General features: G+C 44.5%; 13 non-coding genes across 13 annotated transcripts; 6 read left to right on the top strand and 7 right to left on the bottom strand.

Moving 5' to 3' along the window:
- Positions 1–2,757: 2,757 nt before the first annotated feature.
- On the bottom strand, positions 2,758–2,839 carry TRNAS-GCU (transfer RNA serine (anticodon GCU)). The gene has a single exon. It is a non-coding gene; the product is annotated as a tRNA-Ser (tRNA).
- A 1,393-nt stretch (positions 2,840–4,232) lies between these two features.
- Positions 4,233–4,306, top strand: TRNAT-AGU (transfer RNA threonine (anticodon AGU)). The gene has a single exon. It is a non-coding gene; the product is annotated as a tRNA-Thr (tRNA).
- Positions 4,307–4,518: 212 nt separating this feature from the next.
- TRNAS-GCU (transfer RNA serine (anticodon GCU)) lies at positions 4,519–4,600 on the bottom strand. Its single transcript has one exon. It is a non-coding gene; the product is annotated as a tRNA-Ser (tRNA).
- A 1,393-nt stretch (positions 4,601–5,993) lies between these two features.
- Positions 5,994–6,067, top strand: TRNAT-AGU (transfer RNA threonine (anticodon AGU)). Its single transcript has one exon. It is a non-coding gene; the product is annotated as a tRNA-Thr (tRNA).
- A 212-nt stretch (positions 6,068–6,279) lies between these two features.
- On the bottom strand, positions 6,280–6,361 carry TRNAS-GCU (transfer RNA serine (anticodon GCU)). Its single transcript has one exon. It is a non-coding gene; the product is annotated as a tRNA-Ser (tRNA).
- A 1,393-nt stretch (positions 6,362–7,754) lies between these two features.
- Positions 7,755–7,828, top strand: TRNAT-AGU (transfer RNA threonine (anticodon AGU)). The gene has a single exon. It is a non-coding gene; the product is annotated as a tRNA-Thr (tRNA).
- A 212-nt stretch (positions 7,829–8,040) lies between these two features.
- TRNAS-GCU (transfer RNA serine (anticodon GCU)) lies at positions 8,041–8,122 on the bottom strand. The gene has a single exon. It is a non-coding gene; the product is annotated as a tRNA-Ser (tRNA).
- Positions 8,123–9,515: 1,393 nt separating this feature from the next.
- Positions 9,516–9,589, top strand: TRNAT-AGU (transfer RNA threonine (anticodon AGU)). Its single transcript has one exon. It is a non-coding gene; the product is annotated as a tRNA-Thr (tRNA).
- A 212-nt stretch (positions 9,590–9,801) lies between these two features.
- TRNAS-GCU (transfer RNA serine (anticodon GCU)) lies at positions 9,802–9,883 on the bottom strand. The gene has a single exon. It is a non-coding gene; the product is annotated as a tRNA-Ser (tRNA).
- Positions 9,884–13,323: 3,440 nt separating this feature from the next.
- TRNAS-GCU (transfer RNA serine (anticodon GCU)) lies at positions 13,324–13,405 on the bottom strand. The gene has a single exon. It is a non-coding gene; the product is annotated as a tRNA-Ser (tRNA).
- A 1,393-nt stretch (positions 13,406–14,798) lies between these two features.
- On the top strand, positions 14,799–14,872 carry TRNAT-AGU (transfer RNA threonine (anticodon AGU)). The gene has a single exon. It is a non-coding gene; the product is annotated as a tRNA-Thr (tRNA).
- Positions 14,873–16,559: 1,687 nt separating this feature from the next.
- Positions 16,560–16,633, top strand: TRNAT-AGU (transfer RNA threonine (anticodon AGU)). The gene has a single exon. It is a non-coding gene; the product is annotated as a tRNA-Thr (tRNA).
- Positions 16,634–18,606: 1,973 nt separating this feature from the next.
- Positions 18,607–18,688, bottom strand: TRNAS-GCU (transfer RNA serine (anticodon GCU)). Its single transcript has one exon. It is a non-coding gene; the product is annotated as a tRNA-Ser (tRNA).
- Positions 18,689–19,307: the final 619 nt, after the last annotated feature.

Below are 19,307 nucleotides of genomic sequence, written 5' to 3'. Positions count from 1 at the left end.
GCAGCGTTCCTATTTTTCTTCCCCATCTTTGTTCATTTTCAGCCTGTTGATTAGCTCTAGATCAAGGACTCTGTGTTCTTCCAAAAACAGGAGGATGTCTGCCTGCTGTCTTCCAAGGGACAAATGAAAAGTTAGAAGCGTAAGAAACGGTCTGAAGCAAGATGCAGATAGTTTCCTTCCCCAAATCTTTTTGCCCGCATGCATTTCATCTTCACGGGAGTGGAAGCCAAAAGATGGGCAAATTGGTTTTTCCCACCTTCTTTTATTTTCGGTCCATTGTTTGATTCTAGAGCACAGACTCTGCCTGTTTAAAATAAGATTAGGTGGGATTGGCCCACTGTTACCTCTTGACTTCACAAGAGATATCTGAGTTGTAGCCTTGGCTCTTAAACCTTTTAGCAAAAATGAAGCAATGTACAAAGCTGGAAAGTTTTCAAGCTACTCGTAAGCTGGTTTTTCTTGGCACCAAACAGCTAAGAAAAATAAGCAATGAAAAAAGAAGAAAAAGAAAAAAACAACAACTTTTGGAGGAGTGATGAGTTCAAAAGGACGTTGCATAGTCTCCTTTGCTATCTCCTCCTCTGCCTTTCATGCTGCGTTAGAGATTTTAAAGCTTGATGTGCGTAACATTTGTCAAGAAGTTCCTCACAACTGTTCTGTGCCTGTGCTGACACAAGTCTGCCTTTGGCACGAGCACAGCGTCTGGGTGTGGTGCTGTGGCTTAGTTGGTTAAAGCGCCTGTCTAGTAAACAGGAGATCCCGAGTTCGACTCTCAGCAGCGCCTTTCTTTGGCTGCAGATTAAGCCTTTGAAAAGGTTTTAAGAGTGGCCTCGGGAGCTTTTTGCCACAATGGCATGGTTTAGGCAGCAGCCCTGCTCTTGATGCTTCCAGCTGATCTCTTCAAAGCCCTGCGAGTTTGCTGGACCTTTTAGCCTAGGTTATGCCAGCCTGGTGTCCACGGCAAGCACAAAACAGTGCACCTTTAGACGAAGGGCTCGATGAGGATGGGATTTGAACCCATGCATGCAGAGCACAATGGATTAGCAGTCCATCGCCTTAACCACTCGGCCACCTCATCCACAGCAAGCTTGCGAGCTTTGATTTTGGGAGCTGCATGTCACAAGCAGAAACTTGAGGAAAAGACACAAGCAGGATGCCGTTTCTCACCTCCTAATAGAGCACCTTGCTTCCGTGCTGTCAATTCATTGTGACAAAAGCTTCATTCTTCCTTTTCTGCCAAGGGAATAATCAAATGTTACAAATGCAATCAAGGGTGTAAAGCAAGTCACAAGTAGTAATGCTCACCAACTTTGCTGCAGACACGCAGTCTAACGGCATGGAATTAGGAAGCGTCAACAGGTGCAAAATGTCATGTATTCCCCATCTTTTTTTTTCACTTTCTGCTGTTCCTTTTTTATTGGCTCTAGATGATGAACTGTGCCCGCGTCAAGAGAAATTCGCCTGGATGGAGCCACTCTTTTGCCAGGACATTCAGAGATGTAGCTCAACCATCAATTTCAAGTCTACACTTTTCTCCTACCTGGCTGGCATTTTTACATGAATGCAAAGTGTTTGACTGTGGTTGGGGTCCCAAAACTCTTGTCACCGCTTCAGTATCTGTTCCCTTTGACTTCACCTCGGGCAATGATTCATTTGGTTAAAAGACACATGCAGGATGTCTTTCCACAAATAGTCATATTCACAAACTCCTCTTGGCGATCATGAATTCAAACGTCAAGGGTGGAGGATGTATGAAAAATGGCAGCGTTCCTATTTTTCTTCCCCATCTTTGTTCATTTTCAGCCTGTTGATTAGCTCTAGATCAAGGACTCTGTGTTCTTCCAATAACAGGAGGATGTCTGCCTGCTGTCTTCCAAGGGACAAATGAAAAGTTAGAAGCGTAAGAAACGGTCTGAAGCAAGATGCAGATAGTTTCCTTCCCCAAATCTTTTTGCCCGCATGCATTTCATCTTCACAGGAGTGGAAGCCAAAAGATGGGCAAATTGGTTTTTCCCACCTTCTTTTATTTTCGGTCCATTGTTTGATTCTAGAGCACAGACTCTGCCTGTTTAAAATAAGATTAGGTAGGATTGGCCCACTGTTACCTCTTGACTTCACAAGAGATATCTGAGTTGTAGCCTTGGCTCTTAAACCTTTTAGCAAAAATGAAGCAATGTACAAAGCTGGAAAGTTTTCAAGCTACTCGTAAGCTGGTTTTTCTTGGCACCAAACAGCTAAGAAAAATAAGCAATGAAAAAAGAAGAAAAAGAAAAAAACAACAACTTTTGGAGGAGTGATGAGTTCAAAAGGACGTTGCATAGTCTCCTTTGCTATCTCCTCCTCTGCCTTTCATGCTGCATTAGAGATTTTGAAGCTTGATGTGCGTAACATTTGTCAAGAAGTTCCTCACAACTGTTCTGTGCCTGTGCTGACACAAGTCTGCCTTTGGCACAAGCACAGTGTCCGGGTGTGGTGCTGTGGCTTAGTTGGTTAAAGCGCCTGTCTAGTAAACAGGAGATCCTGAGTTTGACTCTCAGCAGCGCCTTTCTTTGGCTGCAGATTAAGCCCTTGAAAAGGTTTTAAGAGTGGCCTCGGGAGCTTTGTGCCGCAATGGCATGGTTTAGGCAGCAGCCCTGCTCTTGATGCTTCCAGCTGATCTCTTCAAAGCCCTGCGAGTTTGCTGGACCTTTTAGCCTAGGTTATGCCAGCCTGGTGTCCACGGCAAGCACAAAACAGTGCACCTTTAGACGAAGGGCTCGATGAGGATGGGATTCGAACCCATGCATGCAGAGCACAATGGATTAGCAGTCCATCGCCTTAACCACTCGGCCACCTCATCCACAGCAAGCTTGCGAGCTTTGATTTTGGGAGCTGCATGTCACAAGCAGAAACTTGAGGAAAAGACACAAGCAGGATGCCGTTTCTCACCTCCTAATAGAGCACCTTGCTTCCGTGCTGTCAATTCATTGTGACAAAAGCTTCATTCTTCCTTTTCTGCCAAGGGTATAATCAAATGTTACAAATGCAATCAAGGGTGTAAAGCAAGTCACAAGTAGTAATGCTCACCAACTTTGCTGCAGACACGCAGTCTAACGGTATGGAATTAGGAAGCGTCAACAGGTGCAAAATGTCATGTATTCCCCATCTTTTTTTTTCACTTTCTGCTGTTCCTTTTTTATTGGCTCTAGATGATGAACTGTGCCCGCGTCAAGAGAAATTCGCCTGGATGGAGCCACTCTTTTGCCAGGACATTCAGAGATGTAGCTCAACCATCAATTTCAAGTCTACACTTTTCTCCTACCTGGCTGGCATTTTTACATGAATGCAAAGTGTTTGACTGTGGTTGGGGTCCCAAAACTCTTGTCACCGCTTCAGTATCTGTTCCCTTTGACTTCACCTCGGGCAATGATTCATTTGGTTAAAAGACACATGCAGGATGTCTTTCCACAAATAGTCATATTCACAAACTCCTCTTGGCGATCATGAATTCAAACGTCAAGGGTGGAGGATGTATGAAAAATGGCAGCGTTCCTATTTTTCTTCCCCATCTTTGTTCATTTTCAGCCTGTTGATTAGCTCTAGATCAAGGACTCTGTGTTCTTCCAAAAACAGGAGGATGTCTGCCTGCTGTCTTCCAAGGGACAAATGAAAAGTTAGAAGCGTAAGAAACGGTCTGAAGCAAGATGCAGATAGTTTCCTTCCCCAAATCTTTTTGCCCGCATGCATTTCATCTTCACGGGAGTGGAAGCCAAAAGATGGGCAAATTGGTTTTTCCCACCTTCTTTTATTTTCGGTCCATTGTTTGATTCTAGAGTACAGACTCTGCCTGTTTAAAATAAGATTAGGTGGGATTGGCCCACTGTTACCTCTTGACTTCACAAGAGATATCTGAGTTGTAGCCTTGGCTCTTAAACCTTTTAGCAAAAATGAAGCAATGTACAAAGCTGGAAAGTTTTCAAGCTACTCGTAAGCTGGTTTTTCTTGGCACCAAACAGCTAAGAAAAATAAGCAATGAAAAAAGAAGAAAAAGAAAAAAACAACAACTTTTGGAGGAGTGATGAGTTCAAAAGGACGTTGCATAGTCTCCTTTGCTATCTCCTCCTCTGCCTTTCATGCTGCGTTAGAGATTTTGAAGCTTGATGTGCGTAACATTTGTCAAGAAGTTCCTCACAACTGTTCTGTGCCTGTGCTGACACAAGTCTGCCTTTGGCACGAGCACAGTGTCCGGGTGTGGTGCTGTGGCTTAGTTGGTTAAAGCGCCTGTCTAGTAAACAGGAGATCCTGAGTTCGACTCTCAGCAGCGCCTTTCTTTGGCTGCAGATTAAGCCCTTGAAAAGGTTTTAAGAGTGGCCTCGGGAGCTTTGTGCCGCAATGGCATGGTTTAGGCAGCAGCCCTGCTCTTGATGCTTCCAGCTGATCTCTTCAAAGCCCTGCGAGTTTGCTGGACCTTTTAGCCTAGGTTATGCCAGCCTGGTGTCCACGGCAAGCACAAAACAGTGCACCTTTAGACGAAGGGCTCGATGAGGATGGGATTCGAACCCATGCATGCAGAGCACAATGGATTAGCAGTCCATCGCCTTAACCACTCGGCCACCTCATCCACAGCAAGCTTGCGAGCTTTGATTTTGGGAGCTGCATGTCACAAGCAGAAACTTGAGGAAAAGACACAAGCAGGATGCCGTTTCTCACCTCCTAATAGAGCACCTTGCTTCCGTGCTGTCAATTCATTGTGACAAAAGCTTCATTCTTCCTTTTCTGCCAAGGGTATAATCAAATGTTACAAATGCAATCAAGGGTGTAAAGCAAGTCACAAGTAGTAATGCTCACCAACTTTGCTGCAGACACGCAGTCTAACGGCATGGAATTAGGAAGCGTCAACAGGTGCAAAATGTCATGTATTCCCCATCTTTTTTTTTCACTTTCTGCTGTTCCTTTTTTATTGGCTCTAGATGATGAACTGTGCCCGCGTCAAGAGAAATTCGCCTGGATGGAGCCACTCTTTTGCCAGGACATTCAGAGATGTAGCTCAACCATCAATTTCAAGTCTACACTTTTCTCCTACCTGGCTGGCATTTTTACATGAATGCAAAGTGTTTGACTGTGGTTGGGGTCCCAAAACTCTTGTCACCGCTTCAGTATCTGTTCCCTTTGACTTCACCTCGGGCAATGATTCATTTGGTTAAAAGACACATGCAGGATGTCTTTCCACAAATAGTCATATTCACAAACTCCTCTTGGCGATCATGAATTCAAACGTCAAGGGTGGAGGATGTATGAAAAATGGCAGCGTTCCTATTTTTCTTCCCCATCTTTGTTCATTTTCAGCCTGTTGATTAGCTCTAGATCAAGGACTCTGTGTTCTTCCAAAAACAGGAGGATGTCTGCCTGCTGTCTTCCAAGGGACAAATGAAAAGTTAGAAGCGTAAGAAACGGTCTGAAGCAAGATGCAGATAGTTTCCTTCCCCAAATCTTTTTGCCCGCATGCATTTCATCTTCACGGGAGTGGAAGCCAAAAGATGGGCAAATTGGTTTTTCCCACCTTCTTTTATTTTCGGTCCATTGTTTGATTCTAGAGCACAGACTCTGCCTGTTTAAAATAAGATTAGGTAGGATTGGCCCACTGTTACCTCTTGACTTCACAAGAGATATCTGAGTTGTAGCCTTGGCTCTTAAACCTTTTAGCAAAAATGAAGCAATGTACAAAGCTGGAAAGGTTTCAAGCTACTCGTAAGCTGGTTTTTCTTGGCACCAAACAGCTAAGAAAAATAAGCAATGAAAAAAGAAGAAAAAGAAAAAAACAACAACTTTTGGAGGAGTGATGAGTTCAAAAGGACGTTGCATAGTCTCCTTTGCTATCTCCTCCTCTGCCTTTCATGCTGCGTTAGAGATTTTGAAGCTTGATGTGCGTAACATTTGTCAAGAAGTTCCTCACAACTGTTCTGTGCCTGTGCTGACACAAGTCTGCCTTTGGCACGAGCACAGTGTCCGGGTGTGGTGCTGTGGCTTAGTTGGTTAAAGCGCCTGTCTAGTAAACAGGAGATCCTGAGTTCGACTCTCAGCAGCGCCTTTCTTTGGCTGCAGATTAAGCCCTTGAAAAGGTTTTAAGAGTGGCCTCGGGAGCTTTGTGCCGCAATGGCATGGTTTAGGCAGCAGCCCTGCTCTTGATGCTTCCCGCTGATCTATTCAAAGCCCTGCGAGTTTGCTGGACCTTTTAGCCTAGGTTATGCCAGCCTGGTGTCCACGGCAAGCACAAAACAGTGCACCTTTAGACGAAGGGCTCGATGAGGATGGGATTCGAACCCATGCATGCAGAGCACAATGGATTAGCAGTCCATCGCCTTAACCACTCGGCCACCTCATCCACAGCAAGCTTGCGAGCTTTGATTTTGGGAGCTGCATGTCACAAGCAGAAACTTGAGGAAAAGACACAAGCAGGATGCCGTTTCTCACCTCCTAATAGAGCACCTTGCTTCCGTGCTGTCAATTCATTGTGACAAAAGCTTCATTCTTCCTTTTCTGCCAAGGGTATAATCAAATGTTACAAATGCAATCAAGGGTGTAAAGCAAGTCACAAGTAGTAATGCTCACCAACTTTGCTGCAGACACGCAGTCTAACGGCATGGAATTAGGAAGCGTCAACAGGTGCAAAATGTCATGTATTCCCCATCTTTTTTTTTCACTTTCTGCTGTTCCTTTTTTATTGGCTCTAGATGATGAACTGTGCCCGCGTCAAGAGAAATTCGCCTGGATGGAGCCACTCTTTTGCCAGGACATTCAGAGATGTAGCTCAACCATCAATTTCAAGTCTACACTTTTCTCCTACCTGGCTGGCATTTTTACATGAATGCAAAGTGTTTGACTGTGGTTGGGGTCCCAAAACTCTTGTCACCGCTTCAGTATCTGTTCCCTTTGACTTCACCTCGGGCAATGATTCATTTGGTTAAAAGACACATGCAGGATGTCTTTCCACAAATAGTCATATTCACAAACTCCTCTTGGCGATCATGATATCAAACGTCAAGGGTGGAGGATGTATGAAAAATGGCAGCGTTCCTATTTTTCTTCCCCATCTTTGTTCATTTTCAGCCTGTTGATTAGCTCTAGATCAAGGACTCTGTGTTCTTCCAAAAACAGGAGGATGTCTGCCTGCTGTCTTCCAAGGGACAAATGAAAAGTTAGAAGCGTAAGAAACGGTCTGAAGCAAGATGCAGATAGTTTCCTTCCCCAAATCTTTTTGCCCGCATGCATTTCATCTTCACGGGAGTGGAAGCCAAAAGATGGGCAAATTGGTTTTTCCCACCTTCTTTTATTTTCGGTCCATTGTTTGATTCTAGAGCACAGACTCTGCCTGTTTAAAATAAGATTAGGTGGGATTGGCCCACTGTTACCTCTTGACTTCACAAGAGATATCTGAGTTGTAGCCTTGGCTCTTAAACCTTTTAGCAAAAATGAAGCAATGTACAAAGCTGGAAAGTTTTCAAGCTACTCGTAAGCTGGTTTTTCTTGGCACCAAACAGCTAAGAAAAATAAGCAATGAAAAAAGAAGAAAAAGAAAAAAACAACAACTTTTGGAGGAGTGATGAGTTCAAAAGGACGTTGCATAGTCTCCTTTGCTATCTCCTCCTCTGCCTTTCATGCTGCGTTAGAGATTTTGAAGCTTGATGTGCGTAACATTTGTCAAGAAGTTCCTCACAACTGTTCTGTGCCTGTGCTGACACAAGTCTGCCTTTGGCACGAGCACAGTGTCCGGGTGTGGTGCTGTGGCTTAGTTGGTTAAAGCGCCTGTCTAGTAAACAGGAGATCCTGAGTTCGACTCTCAGCAGCGCCTTTCTTTGGCTGCAGATTAAGCCCTTGAAAAGGTTTTAAGAGTGGCCTCGGGAGCTTTGTGCCGCAATGGCATGGTTTAGGCAGCAGCCCTGCTCTTGATGCTTCCAGCTGATCTCTTCAAAGCCCTGCGAGTTTGCTGGACCTTTTAGCCTAGGTTATGCCAGCCTGGTGTCCACGGCAAGCACAAAACAGTGCACCTTTAGACGAAGGGCTCGATGAGGATGGGATTCGAACCCATGCATGCAGAGCACAATGGATTAGCAGTCCATCGCCTTAACCACTCGGCCACCTCATCCACAGCAAGCTTGCGAGCTTTGATTTTGGGAGCTGCATGTCACAAGCAGAAACTTGAGGAAAAGACACAAGCAGGATGCCGTTTCTCACCTCCTAATAGAGCACCTTGCTTCCGTGCTGTCAATTCATTGTGACAAAAGCTTCATTCTTCCTTTTCTGCCAAGGGTATAATCAAATGTTACAAATGCAATCAAGGGTGTAAAGCAAGTCACAAGTAGTAATGCTCACCAACTTTGCTGCAGACACGCAGTCTAACGGCATGGAATTAGGAAGCGTCAACAGGTGCAAAATGTCATGTATTCCCCATCTTTTTTTTTCACTTTCTGCTGTTCCTTTTTTATTGGCTCTAGATGATGAACTGTGCCCGCGTCAAGAGAAATTCGCCTGGATGGAGCCACTCTTTTGCCAGGACATTCAGAGATGTAGCTCAACCATCAATTTCAAGTCTACACTTTTCTCCTACCTGGCTGGCATTTTTACATGAATGCAAAGTGTTTGACTGTGGTTGGGGTCCCAAAACTCTTGTCACCGCTTCAGTATCTGTTCCCTTTGACTTCACCTCGGGCAATGATTCATTTGGTTAAAAGACACATGCAGGATGTCTTTCCACAAATAGTCATATTCACAAACTCCTCTTGGCGATCATGAATTCAAACGTCAAGGGTGGAGGATGTATGAAAAATGGCAGCGTTCCTATTTTTCTTCCCCATCTTTGTTCATTTTCAGCCTGTTGATTAGCTCTAGATCAAGGACTCTGTGTTCTTCCAAAAACAGGAGGATGTCTGCCTGCTGTCTTCCAAGGGACAAATGAAAAGTTAGAAGCGTAAGAAACGGTCTGAAGCAAGATGCAGATAGTTTCCTTCCCCAAATCTTTTTGCCCGCATGCATTTCATCTTCACGGGAGTGGAAGCCAAAAGATGGGCAAATTGGTTTTTCCCACCTTCTTTTATTTTCGGTCCATTGTTTGATTCTAGAGCACAGACTCTGCCTGTTTAAAATAAGATTAGGTGGGATTGGCCCACTGTTACCTCTTGACTTCACAAGAGATATCTGAGTTGTAGCCTTGGCTCTTAAACCTTTTAGCAAAAATGAAGCAATGTACAAAGCTGGAAAGTTTTCAAGCTACTCGTAAGCTGGTTTTTCTTGGCACCAAACAGCTAAGAAAAATAAGCAATGAAAAAAGAAGAAAAAGAAAAAAACAACAACTTTTGGAGGAGTGATGAGTTCAAAAGGACGTTGCATAGTCTCCTTTGCTATCTCCTCCTCTGCCTTTCATGCTGCGTTAGAGATTTTGAAGCTTGATGTGCGTAACATTTGTCAAGAAGTTCCTCACAACTGTTCTGTGCCTGTGCTGACACAAGTCTGCCTTTGGCACGAGCACAGTGTCCGGGTGTGGTGCTGTGGCTTAGTTGGTTAAAGCGCCTGTCTAGTAAACAGGAGATCCTGAGTTCGACTCTCAGCAGCGCCTTTCTTTGGCTGCAGATTAAGCCCTTGAAAAGGTTTTAAGAGTGGCCTCGGGAGCTTTGTGCCGCAATGGCATGGTTTAGGCAGCAGCCCTGCTCTTGATGCTTCCAGCTGATCTCTTCAAAGCCCTGCGAGTTTGCTGGACCTTTTAGCCTAGGTTATGCCAGCCTGGTGTCCACGGCAAGCACAAAACAGTGCACCTTTAGACGAAGGGCTCGATGAGGATGGGATTCGAACCCATGCATGCAGAGCACAATGGATTAGCAGTCCATCGCCTTAACCACTCGGCCACCTCATCCACAGCAAGCTTGCGAGCTTTGATTTTGGGAGCTGCATGTCACAAGCAGAAACTTGAGGAAAAGACACAAGCAGGATGCCGTTTCTCACCTCCTAATAGAGCACCTTGCTTCCGTGCTGTCAATTCATTGTGACAAAAGCTTCATTCTTCCTTTTCTGCCAAGGGTATAATCAAATGTTACAAATGCAATCAAGGGTGTAAAGCAAGTCACAAGTAGTAATGCTCACCAACTTTGCTGCAGACACGCAGTCTAACGGCATGGAATTAGGAAGCGTCAACAGGTGCAAAATGTCATGTATTCCCCATCTTTTTTTTTCACTTTCTGCTGTTCCTTTTTTATTGGCTCTAGATGATGAACTGTGCCCGCGTCAAGAGAAATTCGCCTGGATGGAGCCACTCTTTTGCCAGGACATTCAGAGATGTAGCTCAACCATCAATTTCAAGTCTACACTTTTCTCCTACCTGGCTGGCATTTTTACATGAATGCAAAGTGTTTGACTGTGGTTGGGGTCCCAAAACTCTTGTCACCGCTTCAGTATCTGTTCCCTTTGACTTCACCTCGGGCAATGATTCATTTGGTTAAAAGACACATGCAGGATGTCTTTCCACAAATAGTCATATTCACAAACTCCTCTTGGCGATCATGAATTCAAACGTCAAGGGTGGAGGATGTATGAAAAATGGCAGCGTTCCTATTTTTCTTCCCCATCTTTGTTCATTTTCAGCCTGTTGATTAGCTCTAGATCAAGGACTCTGTGTTCTTCCAAAAACAGGAGGATGTCTGCCTGCTGTCTTCCAAGGGACAAATGAAAAGTTAGAAGCGTAAGAAACGGTCTGAAGCAAGATGCAGATAGTTTCCTTCCCCAAATCTTTTTGCCCGCATGCATTTCTTCTTCACGGGAGTGGAAGCCAAAAGATGGGCAAATTGGTTTTTCCCACCTTCTTTTATTTTCGGTCCATTGTTTGATTCTAGAGCACAGACTCTGCCTGTTTAAAATAAGATTAGGTGGGATTGGCCCACTGTTACCTCTTGACTTCACAAGAGATATCTGAGTTGTAGCCTTCGCTCTTAAACCTTTTAGCAAAAATGAAGCAATGTACAAAGCTGGAAAGTTTTCAAGCTACTCGTAAGCTGGTTTTTCTTGGCACCAAACAGCTAAGAAAAATAAGCAATGAAAAAAGAAGAAAAAGAAAAAAACAACAACTTTTGGAGGAGTGATGAGTTCAAAAGGACGTTGCATAGTCTCCTTTGCTATCTCCTCCTCTGCCTTTCATGCTGCGTTAGAGATTTTGAAGCTTGATGTGCGTAACATTTGTCAAGAAGTTCCTCACAACTGTTCTGTGCCTGTGCTGACACAAGTCTGCCTTTGGCACGAGCACAGTGTCTGGGTGTGGTGCTGTGGCTTAGTTGGTTAAAGCGCCTGTCTAGTAAATAGGAGATCCCGAGTTCGACTCTCAGCAGCGCCTTTCTTTGGCTGCAGATTAAGCCTTTGAAAAGGTTTTAAGAGTGGCCTCGGGAGCTTTTTGCCACAATGGCATGGTTTAGGCAGCAGCCCTGCTCTTGATGCTTCCAGCTGATCTCTTCAAAGCCCTGCGAGTTTGCTGGAACTTTTAGCCTAGGTTATGCCAGCCTGGTGTCCACGGCAAGCACAAAACAGTGCACCTTTAGACAAAGGGCTCGATGAGGATGGGATTCAAACCCATGCATGCAGAGCACAATGGATTAGCAGTCCATCGCCTTAACCACTCGGCCACCTCATCCACAGCAAGCTTGCGAGCTTTGATTTTGGGAGCTGCATGTCACAAGCAGAAACTTGAGGAAAAGACACAAGCAGGATGCCGTTTCTCACCTCCTAATAGAGCACCTTGCTTCCGTGCTGTCAATTCATTGTGACAAAAGCTTCATTCTTCCTTTTCTGCCAAGGGTATAATCAAATGTTACAAATGCAATCAAGGGTGTAAAGCAAGTCACAAGTAGTAATGCTCACCAACTTTGCTGCAGACACGCAGTCTAACGGCATGGAATTAGGAAGCGTCAACAGGTGCAAAATGTCATGTATTCCCCATCTTTTTTTTTCACTTTCTGCTGTTCCTTTTTTATTGGCTCTAGATGATGAACTGTGCCCGCGTCAAGAGAAATTCGCCTGGATGGAGCCACTCTTTTGCCAGGACATTCAGAGATGTAGCTCAACCATCAATTTCAAGTCTACACTTTTCTCCTACCTGGCTGGCATTTTTACATGAATGCAAAGTGTTTGACTGTGGTTGGGGTCCCGAAACTCTTGTCACCGCTTCAGTATCTGTTCCCTTTGACTTCACCTCGGGCAATGATTCATTTGGTTAAAAGACACATGCAGGATGTCTTTCCACAAATAGTCATATTCACAAACTCCTCTTGGCGATCATGAATTCAAACGTCAAGGGTGGAGGATGTATGAAAAATGGCAGCGTTCCTATTTTTCTTCCCCATCTTTGTTCATTTTCAGCCTGTTGATTAGCTCTAGATCAAGGACTCTGTGTTCTTCCAAAAACAGGAGGATGTCTGCCTGCTGTCTTCCAAGGGACAAATGAAAAGTTAGAAGCGTAAGAAACGGTCTGAAGCAAGATGCAGATAGTTTCCTTCCCCAAATCTTTTTGCCCGCATGCATTTCATCTTCACGGGAGTGGAAGCCAAAAGATGGGCAAATTGGTTTTTCCCATCTTCTTTTATTTTCGGTCCATTGTTTGATTCTAGAGTACAGACTCTGCCTGTTTAAAATAAGATTAGGTGGGATTGGCCCACTGTTACCTCTTGACTTCACAAGAGATATCTGAGTTGTAGCCTTGGCTCTTAAACCTTTTAGCAAAAATGAAGCAATGTACAAAGCTGGAAAGTTTTCAAGCTACTCGTAAGCTGGTTTTTCTTGGCACCAAACAGCTAAGAAAAATAAGCAATGAAAAAAGAAGAAAAAGAAAAAAACAACAACTTTTGGAGGAGTGATGAGTTCAAAAGGACGTTGCATAGTCTCCTTTGCTATCTCCTCCTCTGCCTTTCATGCTGCGTTAGAGATTTTGAAGCTTGATGTGCGTAACATTTGTCAAGAAGTTCCTCACAACTGTTCTGTGCCTGTGCTGACACAAGTCTGCCTTTGGCACGAGCACAGTGTCTGGGTGTGGTGCTGTGGCTTAGTTGGTTAAAATGCCTGTCTAGTAAACAGGAGATCCTGAGTTCGACTCTCAGCAGCGCCTTTCTTTGGCTGCAGATTAGGCCTTTGAAAAGGTTTTAAGAGTGGCCTCGGGAGCTTTTTGCCACAATGGCATGGTTTAGGCAGCAGCCCTGCTCTTGATGCTTCCAGCTGATCTCTTCAAAGCCCTGCGAGTTTGCTGGACCTTTTAGCCTAGGTTATGCCAGCCTGGTGTCCACGGCAAGCACATAACTGTGCACCTTTAGACGAAGGGCTCGATGAGGATGGGATTCGAACCCATGCATGCAGAGCACAATGGATTAGCAGTCCATCGCCTTAACCACTCGGCCACCTCATCCACAGCAAGCTTGCGAGCTTTGATTTTGGGAGCTGCATGTCACAAGCAGAAACTTGAGGAAAAGACACAAGCAGGATGCCGTTTCTCACCTCCTAATAGAGCACCTTGCTTCCGTGCTGTCAATTCATTGTGACAAAAGCTTCATTCTTCCTTTTCTGCCAAGGGTATAATCAAATGTTACAAATGCAATCAAGGGTGTAAAGCAAGTCACAAGTAGTAATGCTCACCAACTTTGCTGCAGACACGCAGTCTAACGGCATGGAATTAGGAAGCGTCAACAGGTGCAAAATGTCATGTATTCCCCATCTTTTTTTTTCACTTTCTGCTGTTCCTTTTTTATTGGCTCTAGATGATGAACTGTGCCCGCGTCAAGAGAAATTCGCCTGGATGGAGCCACTCTTTTGCCAGGACATTCAGAGATGTAGCTCAACCATCAATTTCAAGTCTACACTTTTCTCCTACCTGGCTGGCATTTTTACATGAATGCAAAGTGTTTGACTGTGGTTGGGGTCCCAAAACTCTTGTCACCGCTTCAGTATCTGTTCCCTTTGACTTCACCTCGGGCAATGATTCATTTGGTTAAAAGACACATGCAGGATGTCTTTCCACAAATAGTCATATTCACAAACTCCTCTTGGCGATCATGAATTCAAACGTCAAGGGTGGAGGATGTATGAAAAATGGCAGCGTTCCTATTTTTCTTCCCCATCTTTGTTCATTTTCAGCCTGTTGATTAGCTCTAGATCAAGGACTCTGTGTTCTTCCAAAAACAGGAGGATGTCTGCCTGCTGTCTTCCAAGGGACAAATGAAAAGTTAGAAGCGTAAGAAACGGTCTGAAGCAAGATGCAGATAGTTTCCTTCCCCAAATCTTTTTGCCCGCATGCATTTCATCTTCACAGGAGTGGAAGCCAAAAGATGGGCAAATTGGTTTTTCCCACCTTCTTTTATTTTCGGTCCATTGTTTGATTCTAGAGCACAGACTCTGCCTGTTTAAAATAAGATTAGGTGGGATTGGCCCACTGTTACCTCTTGACTTCACAAGAGATATCTGAGTTGTAGCCTTGGCTCTTAAACCTTTTAGCAAAAATGAAGCAATGTACAAAGCTGGAAAGTTTTCAAGCTACTCGTAAGCTGGTTTTTCTTGGCACCAAACAGCTAAGAAAAATAAGCAATGAAAAAAGAAGAAAAAGAAAAAAACAACAACTTTTGGAGGAGTGATGAGTTCAAAAGGACGTTGCATAGTCTCCTTTGCTATCTCCTCCTCTGCCTTTCATGCTGCGTTAGAGATTTTGAAGCTTGATGTGCGTAACATTTGTCAAGAAGTTCCTCACAACTGTTCTGTGCCTGTGCTGACACAAGTCTGCCTTTGGCACGAGCACAGTGTCCGGGTGTGGTGCTGTGGCTTAGTTGGTTAAAGCGCCTGTCTAGTAAACAGGAGATCCTGAGTTCGACTCTCAGCAGCGCCTTTCTTTGGCTGCAGATTAAGCCCTTGAAAAGGTTTTAAGAGTGGCCTCGGGAGCTTTGTGCCACAATGGCATGGTTTAGGCAGCAGCCCTGCTCTTGATGCTTCCAGCTGATCTCTTCAAAGCCCTGCGAGTTTGCTGGACCTTTTAGCCTAGGTTATGCCAGCCTGGTGTCCACGGCAAGCACAAAACAGTGCACCTTTAGACGAAGGGCTCGATGAGGATGGGATTCAAACCCATGCATGCAGAGCACAATGGATTAGCAGTCCATCGCCTTAACCACTCGGCCACCTCATCCACAGCAAGCTTGCGAGCTTTGATTTTGGGAGCTGCATGTCACAAGCAGAAACTTGAGGAAAAGACACAAGCAGGATGCCGTTTCTCACCTCCTAATAGAGCACCTTGCTTCCGTGCTGTCAATTCATTGTGACAAAAGCTTCATTCTTCCTTTTCTGCCAAGGGTATAATCAAATGTTACAAATGCAATCAAGGGTGTAAAGCAAGTCACAAGTAGTAATGCTCACCAACTTTGCTGCAGACACGCAGTCTAACGGCATGGAATTAGGAAGCGTCAACAGGTGCAAAATGTCATGTATTCCCCATCTTTTTTTTTCACTTTCTGCTGTTCCTTTTTTATTGGCTCTAGATGATGAACTGTGCCCGCGTCAAGAGAAATTCGCCTGGATGGAGCCACTCTTTTGCCAGGACATTCAGAGATGTAGCTCAACCATCAATTTCAAGTCTACACTTTTCTCCTACCTGGCTGGCATTTTTACATGAATGCAAAGTGTTTGACTGTGGTTGGGGTCCCAAAACTCTTGTCACCGCTTCAGTATCTGTTCCCTTTGACTTCACCTCGGGCAATGATTCATTTGGTTAAAAGACACATGCAGGATGTCTTTCCACAAATAGTCATATTCACAAACTCCTCTTGGCGATCATGAATTCAAACGTCAAGGGTGGAGGATGTATGAAAAATGGCAGCGTTCCTATTTTTCTTCCCCATCTTTGTTCATTTTCAGCCTGTTGATTAGCTCTAGATCAAGGACTCTGTGTTCTTCCAAAAACAGGAGGATGTCTGCCTGCTGTCTTCCAAGGGACAAATGAAAAGTTAGAAGCGTAAGAAACGGTCTGAAGCAAGATGCAGATAGTTTCCTTCCCCAAATCTTTTTGCCCGCATGCATTTCATCTTCACGGGAGTGGAAGCCAAAAGATGGGCAAATTGGTTTTTCCCACCTTCTTTTATTTTCGGTCCATTGTTTGATTCTAGAGCACAGACTCTGCCTGTTTAAAATAAGATTAGGTGGGATTGGCACACTGTTACCTCTTGACTTCACAAGAGATATCTGAGTTGTAGCCTTGGCTCTTAAACCTTTTAGCAAAAATGAAGCAATGTACAAAGCTGGAAAGTTTTCAAGCTACTCGTAAGCTGGTTTTTCTTGGCACCAAACAGCTAAGAAAAATAAGCAATGAAAAAAGAAGAAAAAGAAAAAAACAACAACTTTTGGAGGAGTGATGAGTTCAAAAGGACGTTGCATAGTCTCCTTTGCTATCTCCTCCTCTGCCTTTCATGCTGCGTTAGAGATTTTGAAGCTTGATGTGCGTAACATTTGTCAAGAAGTTCCTCACAACTGTTCTGTGCCTGTGCTGACACAAGTCTGCCTTTGGCACGAGCACAGTGTCTGGGTGTGGTGCTGTGGCTTAGTTGGTTAAAGCGCCTGTCTAGTAAACAGGAGATCCTGAGTTCGACTCTCAGCAGCGCCTTTCTTTGGCTGCAGATTAAGCCCTTGAAAAGGTTTTAAGAGTGGCCTCGGGAGCTTTGTGCCGCAATGGCATGGTTTAGGCAGCAGCCCTGCTCTTGATGCTTCCAGCTGATCTCTTCAAAGCCCTGCGAGTTTGCTGGACCTTTTAGCCTAGGTTATGCCAGCCTGGTGTCCACGGCAAGCACAAAACAGTGCACCTTTAGACGAAGGGCTCGATGAGGATGGGATTCGAACCCATGCATGCAGAGCACAATGGATTAGCAGTCCATCACCTTAACCACTCGGCCACCTCATCCACAGCAAGCTTGCGAGCTTTGATTTTGGGAGCTGCATGTCACAAGCAGAAACTTGAGGAAAAGACACAAGCAGGATGCCGTTTCTCACCTCCTAATAGAGCACCTTGCTTCCGTGCTGTCAATTCATTGTGACAAAAGCTTCATTCTTCCTTTTCTGCCAAGGGTATAATCAAATGTTACAAATGCAATCAAGGGTGTAAAGCAAGTCACAAGTAGTAATGCTCACCAACTTTGCTGCAGACACGCAGTCTAACGGCATGGAATTAGGAAGCATCAACAGGTGCAAAATGTCATGTATTCCCCATCTTTTTTTTTCACTTTCTGCTGTTCCTTTTTTATTGGCTCTAGATGATGAACTGTGCCCGCGTCAAGAGAAATTCGCCTGGATGGAGCCACTCTTTTGCCAGGACATTCAGAGATGTAGCTCAACCATCAATTTCAAGTCTACACTTTTCTCCTACCTGGCTGGCATTTTTACATGAATGCAAAGTGTTTGACTGTGGTTGGGGTCCCAAAACTCTTGTCACCGCTTCAGTATCTGTTCCCTTTGACTTCACCTCGGGCAATGATTCATTTGGTTAAAAGACACATGCAGGATGTCTTTCCACAAATAGTCATATTCACAAACTCCTCTTGGCGATCATGAATTCAAACGTCAAGGGTGGAGGATGTATGAAAAATGGCAGCGTTCCTATTTTTCTTCCCCATCTTTGTTCATTTTCAGCCTGTTGATTAGCTCTAGATCAAGGACTCTGTGTTCTTCCAAAAACAGGAGGATGTCTGCCTGCTGTCTTCCAAGGGACAAATGAAAAGTTAGAAGCGTAAGAAACGGTCTGAAGCAAGATGCAGATAGTTTCCTTCCCCAAATCTTTTTGCCCGCATGCATTTCATCTTCACAGGAGTGGAAGCCAAAAGATGGGCAAATTGGTTTTTCCCACCTTCTTTTATTTTCGGTCCATTGTTTGATTCTAGAGCACAGACTCTGCCTGTTTAAAATAAGATTAGGTGGGATTGGCCCACTGTTACCTCTTGACTTCACAAGAGATATCTGAGTTGTAGCCTTGGCTCTTAAACCTTTTAGCAAAAATGAAGCAATGTACAAAGCTGGAAAGTTTTCAAGCTACTCGTAAGCTGGTTTTTCTTGGCACCAAACAGCTAAGAAAAATAAGCAATGAAAAAAGAAGAAAAAGAAAAAAACAACAACTTTTGGAGGAGTGATGAGTTCAAAAGGACGTTGCATAGTCTCCTTTGCTATCTCCTCCTCTGCCTTTCATGCTGCGTTAGAGATTTTGAAGCTTGATGTGCGTAACATTTGTCAAAAAGTTCCTCACAACTGTTCTGTGCCTGTGCTGACACAAGTCTGCCTTTGGCACGAGCACAGTGTCCGGGTGTGGTGCTGTGGCTTAGTTGGTTAAAGCGCCTGTCTAGTAAACAGGAGATCCCGAGTTTGACTCTCAGCAGCGCCTTTCTTTGGCTGCAGATTAAGCCTTTGAAAAGGTTTTAAGAGTGGCCTCGGGAGCTTTTTGCCACAATGGCATGGTTTAGGCAGCAGCCCTGCTCTTGATGCTTCCAGCTGATCTCTTCAAAGCCCTGCGAGTTTGCTGGACCTTTTAGCCTAGGTTATGCCAGCCTGGTGTCCACGGCAAGCACAAAACAATGCACCTTTAGACGAAGGGCTCGATGAGGATGGGATTCGAACCCATGCATGCAGAGCACAATGGATTAGCAGTCCATCGCCTTAACCACTCGGCCACCTCATCCACAGCAAGCTTGCGAGCTTTGATTTTGGGAGCTGCATGTCACAAGCAGAAACTTGAGGAAAAGACACAAGCAGGATGCCGTTTCTCACCTCCTAATAGAGCACCTTGCTTCCGTGCTGTCAATTCATTGTGACAAAAGCTTCATTCTTCCTTTTCTGCCAAGGGTATAATCAAATGTTACAAATGCAATCAAGGGTGTAAAGCAAGTCACAAGTAGTAATGCTCACCAACTTTGCTGCAGACACGCAGTCTAACGGCATGGAATTAGGAAGCGTCAACAGGTGCAAAATGTCATGTATTCCCCATCTTTTTTTTTCACTTTCTGCTGTTCCTTTTTTATTGGCTCTAGATGATGAACTGTGCCCGCGTCAAGAGAAATTCGCCTGGATGGAGCCACTCTTTTGCCAGGACATTCAGAGATGTAGCTCAACCATCAATTTCAAGTCTACACTTTTCTCCTACCTGGCTGGCATTTTTACATGAATGCAAAGTGTTTGACTGTGGTTGGGGTCCCAAAACTCTTGTCACCGCTTCAGTATCTGTTCCCTTTGACTTCACCTCGGGCAATGATTCATTTGGTTAAAAGACACATGCAGGATGTCTTTCCACAAATAGTCAT

Source organism: Staurois parvus, unplaced genomic scaffold, assembly GCF_062004578.1.
Source record: "Staurois parvus isolate SC_StPar_1 unplaced genomic scaffold, SC_StPar_1.0 ptg000020l, whole genome shotgun sequence".
Classification (NCBI taxonomy): domain Eukaryota; kingdom Metazoa; phylum Chordata; class Amphibia; order Anura; family Ranidae; genus Staurois; species Staurois parvus.
Note: the sequence above shows the minus strand (reverse complement) of the source record. Positions and strands in the feature narration are given on the sequence as shown.